This window comes from Galeopterus variegatus, unplaced genomic scaffold (assembly GCF_000696425.1).
Source record: "Galeopterus variegatus unplaced genomic scaffold, G_variegatus-3.0.2 Scaffold1099, whole genome shotgun sequence".
Classification (NCBI taxonomy): domain Eukaryota; kingdom Metazoa; phylum Chordata; class Mammalia; order Dermoptera; family Cynocephalidae; genus Galeopterus; species Galeopterus variegatus.
The window spans coordinates 415,864-422,851 of NW_007727210.1; positions in this window are offsets into that span (position 1 = coordinate 415,864).

Sequence of the window (6,988 nt, forward strand, 5' to 3'; positions counted from 1 at the left end):
AAAGAAGATTGTGAATTTACAAAGAGAAAAAGAAATTTGTGTCTTTATTGGGTTTATGGTTAACCATTTGTTATTTTGCGAGGATTGATCACCTTCTTTGTCCCTCCCTATTTATATACATTTTTTTCCCAAATCCACACCTCCAGTCAACACCCTGGATTCTCCAGCAAGCCTCAAAGTCTCCTTTGAACTGTGAGCTGTGCTGTCTTCACATCTCATCTCTGTCATAGCCTGACCCCAGGAAGGAGGGGCCAGCCATCAGTGTCGCCAGATCCTGTGCAGGGTCTTTACAGCAGTGTTCACTCCAGCCCATCAGCAAGGACTGTGACATCTTCCCCCAAACTCCATGATCTCAAGCTTCATGGGAAAGTAAAAAGTTGTCCCTGCTCACAGAACAATGAAGGCCACCGCTCGTGGCACATTTATAGTCCCTTGAGCAACTCCATACACAACCAGAATCCCAGAAATGGATCCTCACAACGACATCAGCAGACAAAGCGCTTCAATACAAAGAAACGGGTGATGGAAGTGAAGATTCAGCTTCTGCAGCACTGAGTGCTGGATATTGCTTTTATATGGGGCAATATTTTAAGGCCATCTGTGAAGACAGTCTTACAGTGACATATTTCTCTTCACATCCCAATGTAAATTTTGATGATTTTAAAAACAGAGCTGGAACCTTGAGAGGCCACATGACCTGTTCATCACTATTTCCATCTGACTTGGAATTTTCTTTTCTCAAAAAGGTTAAATTAAATTGTTTTAAAATGAATGCACAATTTTTGCCAATTCTGCCAGTCAAACTCACATTTTGAGATGCCTTCCATTGAGGAAAATATAGCCTTGAATTCACAATATAATTTTTCCTCCATCTCTAAATAATCAAGATTGAGTTTTGCAATTTTGTACAAAAACGAGAAAAGAGTTCATGTTTGATAATGTACACTCAGTTGCTAAGAAAAGTTTCCTTTTATAAAGTGTCAGACTTTACCAACTACAAAGTTATTGTCTTTAAAATAACTCTGGCCTATTCAACAAATACAAACAATGTTAATTCAAGATGCCCAGAATGCAAAAACAGAAGAGTATACCAATTTTGGTGCAAAACCAAAGGGATATTTTAAATTGCCACGAAGGGGAGGTAGAAATTAAAAGAAAGGGTCCCAAACACACATGGTTTCAGGAATAATGTAAATATTAAGTCTGGTCTGTCTGCATAATGCCAAGATGACTGGGAAGAAAGTAAAACATCAAACTCTTATATTATGTATGAAAAATCTACTGAATATCAGTGTTGGAAAAGGCCTTACAGATTAGCCCTTGCTTCTTTTACAGAAGGAAAAAAAGAAACAAAGTCTTTGTTCTTTTTGTTCTTTTTCTGGGTGTTGGGATTTGGAACTCACAGGGTCTGAACAGTGTTTTCTTTTCTTTCTCTTTCTTTCTTTCTCTCTCTCTCTCTCTCTCTCTCTCTCTCTCTCTCTCTCTCTCTCTCTCTCTCTCTTTCTTTCTTTCTTTCTTTCTTTCTTTCTTTCTGTAACATAGTTGATTGTATATATCTGTGGGGTACAGAGTTGAATCTCATTATGTGTGTGCAATGTGATGGTCAAATCAGGATAATTATATAATGTAGTCATCTTTTGTGGCCCTTTACCAATTCCTCCCTGACTCCCTCTTTGCCCCTGCTTTCCCACCTCTGGTAACCTCAGTTCTGTTTTCTCCTTTGGAAAGTTCAACATATTGTGATTGTTTTAGGCTTCTTTTGTTTTTGTTATTATTATTATTATTATTATTTAGTTCCCATTTATAAGTGAGAACATGTATTTCTCTATCTGTGCCTGGCTTATTCACTTAACATTGTTTTCTCTAAGGTCATCCGTGTTGCTGCAAATGTCAGGACTTCATTCTTTTTTATGGCTGAGTAGTACTCCATTGTGTATACATACCACAGTTTCCTTATCCAGTCTTCCAATGATGGACATTTAGGTTGGTTCCATGTCTTGGCTATTGTATATAGAGCTGCAATGAACATGGGAATGCAGATGTCCCTTCAACATGATGATTTCCATTCCTTTGGGTATACACCCAGCAGTGGGATTGCTGGATCATATGGCAGTTCTATCTGTAGTCGTTTGAAGAACCTACAGACTGTTTTCCATAATGGCTGCACTAATTTGCAGTCCCACCCACAGTGTGGGACAGTTCCCCTTTCTCCACATCTTTGCCAGCATTTGCTGAACAGTGTTTTTGAAAGTAATCCTGCCCAGGAATGGGGATAACAATCACCAAACTAGAGGCAAAATGACTACTTAGGAGGAGGCGATTTTCACAGGCTACACTTGGAGTAGGGCTATACCACTAGTAACGTTTTTGAAAGTAATCCTGCCCAGGAATGGGGATAACAATCACCAAACTAGAGGCAAAATGATTACTTAGGAGGAGGCGATTTTCACAGGCTACACTTGGAGTAGGGCTACACCACTAGTAATAGTGTTTCAGAATGTTTCATTGTCTTGAATTTAGATTAGGTATGCTGTCTCAAATTCCGATGGAACATAAAATGGGAAATATCCATTAGACGAATAAAATACAACTATAAGAAATATAGATCCAAAGAGTCTAACATCTATTCCTATTATCAGTACCATTGTAACAGAATTCTGGGTAAATTTTAAAATGTTTGAGGGGTTTTGGCCTCACATGCTAACGGGCCATCAGGGCCTGCAATGATGACCAAGGCTGTGCTTAACAGTGGCCCAGGGGACTGTGCAGCTCTGACTCATGCACACAGCACTGCTGAGGCAGCCACGACCTGGTGACATGCTGAAATTCACACCCGCTGGGCCTTGAATATCTCATTTTTCAAGAGGCACAGGAAATTTGAATTTTTAAAAGTTTTTAAAAATGCTTGTTGAATAAACACATATTCTAAAAGTGGAGATTGTTAAAGCTGAAGACAAATAACATTATATGAACTAGATAACTGATCACAATTTTTAGATTGCACACATGCCTGGCATCCTTTAGACTTCCTCTCTAGTGGTAAAGGCTTTCATCAGACTCAAAGTGGGGAAAAGTAAATACAGTTCATCAAATGCTTTTAAACCAAGCTTTGAAACACACACACATCTGCAGGGGATGGTGAAAGCCTGGACAAAGAAACAGTCAAGATAACTATTCATTTTGAAAATAAATTATTTCTTGGTTTTACAAAAGAGTTTTTCACACCAGATTTTCTTCACTGGAGAAGTACTCTTATGTTGATAAAGTAATGACGTTGATTTTACTGTGAGACTTATGAGCTGTCTCAGCAATGTGCATCCATAAGCTTCACAGGTAGTTTATAGATATTAATTCTTAAAAGATTATTTAGAATGTCCCTCTATGTTCAGAAAGCGTGGCCTTTAAGTTACCAAAGCTCTAAAATCCAAAAACATAGTTATTTTAAAATTAGCTTACATTTTCTTCTGCCCCAAAACTTGCATCAAAGCCTTTTTTGGAGCAAGGTGGAAGAAATATTAAAAAACAAACAAGCAAACAAATAAAGATATATCAGTAAAAATGTCTGCCAAACTATATGTGGGTTGAATTTTTCTAGAGAAATATCTGTTTTATTGCATTTTCTATCACTCAACTTCAAAAATTATTTTTTAAAACCGTATCTTCTCATGCACACACTTTAAGCCAAGTTATTTATGATAGGGTAGTTACTCTTTACGCTACCAGTTGTCTCTTTTTTCTTCTGATGCCTTTTATTGTTTTTTCAAAAGATCACTTAGTACTCAATGGCATCATAAAATTTATTATTTTGTAAAATGTCCTACATTTGATTCTTAAAAGCCTGAAGCCTCTGGGCCTAACAAATGTCTCTGTATAAAATACATTCCTCTTCCCTGTCGGAGAGTTGAACAGTATTTGGTCATTACAGAATTCAGTTTTCCAATTTTCAATTGACTGAAGACAGCTGTGTTCTCTCAAAGCTTCTCACATGATTTAATAATTCATGCATAGTTACAGGCGGAATCACAGACATTTACAGCTAGAAGTAGCATAAGAAGTTACATGAATCAATGTCTTCAAAGGAGTAGAAAAAGATCGCTGGGAACCCAAAGCTTCTACTTCGTGTTGCTTGAGCCACACACCAGCTTAATGGCCCACTGGGGAACAGGCCTCCACACTTCACACCGGGCACTTTAGCACCATGGAGTTTACACATCTCCCAAGCTCAGAGCCAGCGGGAGTCTGCTCTGCTACATCAGAGGATTTGACTCCTGAACCCCTACTCTGTCCACGTTCATCGGGAAAGGAGCCCTGTCTGCTGCTTTTCTCTCCACAAATTGCATGAGATTCATTTCAATTGAGCTTCGCTTGCTATGTGATTAAAGAGTAATACATAACCAGCACCTCCTAAAAATTTCAACACTTCCTTTAAATATTAATAAAATAAGTTTAATTAATGTAAAGTAGCAGAATTCCGCAATGACAATATAAAATTCTGTGATGTTGATTCTGTACTGTTTTAGAAGAGGATATTTCCATGTTCTATTAAAAGAAAGAAAGAAACAAACAAACAAACCCTCCAGTTCCTTAAAGATATTATATTTAAATCTACAAAGGTATCTCTCCAGAGAAGAGATTGTTCCATTTTAATGTGGATGTAAGAATTTTAAGACTGCTGAAGAGTAATAACATTAAAAAACAGAAAAAGTATTCCTCTCTATCTTGAAGCTACTAGCCTGCAAGAACTCAGTCTGCTAATACTGGTTCTGTATTTTCTTTATACTGTAGGAGCTTTAAAAAGATTAAATCAAGTTATTTGTGTCAAAACATTATTAGGTATTACAATAGAAGCTTGAATATATTGGCTAATTCTATTTCTTTCTGTTTTCCAGTGATTTCTTCTAACGTTCTATGTATAGAAAAGATGCTATGAACAAAAATGTTCTAATCAAAACAGGCTCCAAACATCAGGCTGATGAAAATCACTACTCCATACTGTTGCTGTAATTACCCAGTCTTAATATTTTTAAGAAATAAATCCTGTGTCTCTTCTAAATCTAACAAAATATTAGAGTTACAGAAAACTTCCTTTAAACTTTCAAGTATTTGGACTAGTTCTTTTCTTTCACATAAAGCACTGTGTATAAAGAAAACCCGCTCCAGACTAAATCTGTTTTATACATCCAGGCTGAACAATGAGGCCCACAGTGACGTGAACTTCTTCAGCTTCTACCTAAGAAATTCTTGAGAAAGCACTTTCACACTTAGGCAAGCTTTGAAAACATAACTGAGGAAGAATACTTGTCATTTATGAATCTCTGATATCTTCTCTTGTGAGAAATCTGTTTTATACATCCAGGCTGAACAATGAGGCCCACAGTGACGTGAACTTCTTCAGCTCTACCTAAGAAATTCTTGAGAAAGCACTTTCACACTTAGGCAAGCTTTGAAAACATAACTGAGGAATAATACTTGTCATTTATGAATCTCTGATATCTTCTCTTGTGACCTACTGACAAGAATTCAGACATTTACAGAAACCTACTATATCATAACTTTACCTAAGACATTTCAATTTGGATAATATACTTTTAGGGTAAAAATCTATTTAATAATTTAAGAAAGGTTGTCATGTGCAAAAAAATGAACGGCTTCTTTCCACTTACATTCAGTAAAAGGGAGAACTACATTGAAAACTTATTCTTTTTTATTAACTCTCTTTATCTGCAGTCATCTGGAAAGAAAGAGTTTAAGACGGGGTCATTTCTTAAACTTTTTTTGTGGTTCACTTGTGAAATTCAGGTACCCACAGGGAGGGCACAGAAGTAGACAGACACAAGTTCTTTCTAAATTACTCTTTAAATGCATACAACTAGGGAATGTTATTCTAACTTATAGAAAGTGGTAAGAACTTATTATCAGGCACCGACTCAGTTTTTAAAACAAATTTATTATCAATCATGAGCCAGGAACTTTGTTGGATACTGTGAGAAGAGTTGAATAAAACAGGGCTCCTACCTTCCCTGTCTAATTAATTACACAGATAGAATAAATGTTTGTAAAACATTACTATAAATGCTGTAGCAAAGGTTTGTGTGAAGGTTGAGAGAGACACAAGAGAAAGTTACTAAGAGCTGAGGGGTTAGTAAAGCTTTGTAAAGAGATCAAATTTGAGCTGGTCTAGAAGGATGAATGGGCCTTCTGGAAGTCATCAAACAAGTGGGAGAACACTCCGGATAGAACAGTCTTCAAGAATAAGAATGCATGGGAGTTTGGAAGAACAGTTTGCAGTAGCAACTGCACGTGGTGAAGCTTTCTGTTAAGCCGGTGGGGTGAGATTATGTGCGTGTATGAAGCATACAATCATACTATCAAATGGAGCTTGAGAGATAGGAGGCAGAAGACTGGGAAGAGGAGAGATGGTCTGGGGTGATGGGAGGAGACAAGGGCAAGAACCCAGTTTGTGTGAGAGGTGTGGTGGAGAGAGGAGACACACCAGCGCTGTCGGTCCTTTAATGTTAGTGTCATCACATCACAAATCTTCTGTTCTAATCCAGTAAAGCAACAAAGTCTTTCATTGATAACTTTTTCTATGACATAGCTAGAAATAAACACACTTTGAACATTTCTGAGGGCACAGAACAAGACAATCTCAGTCCTAATGGAGTCTAATAATGAAATCAGACATAATTACAAACAGCAATAGATAGAATAACTACCCAAGCAAAGGAAATATGTATATTATGAATCAACATTGACAATCAAAACAAAGGTATACTGTTATCTCTGCTATTCTTGGTCTCCATTTTTTGCTAGCTTTTCTATTTTTCCCCAATTATATATGTGTTTTGTTGTACTTATTTCTTCGTATATTGGAGATAATGGTGAGAGGAAGCACAAAATACCTTTTGTTTTGTTTTGTTTTAAATAGGAGCTTCTGTGCAGTTTTATAAGTATGGCTCCTCCTACCATGTAGAATCAGCCTACAGTT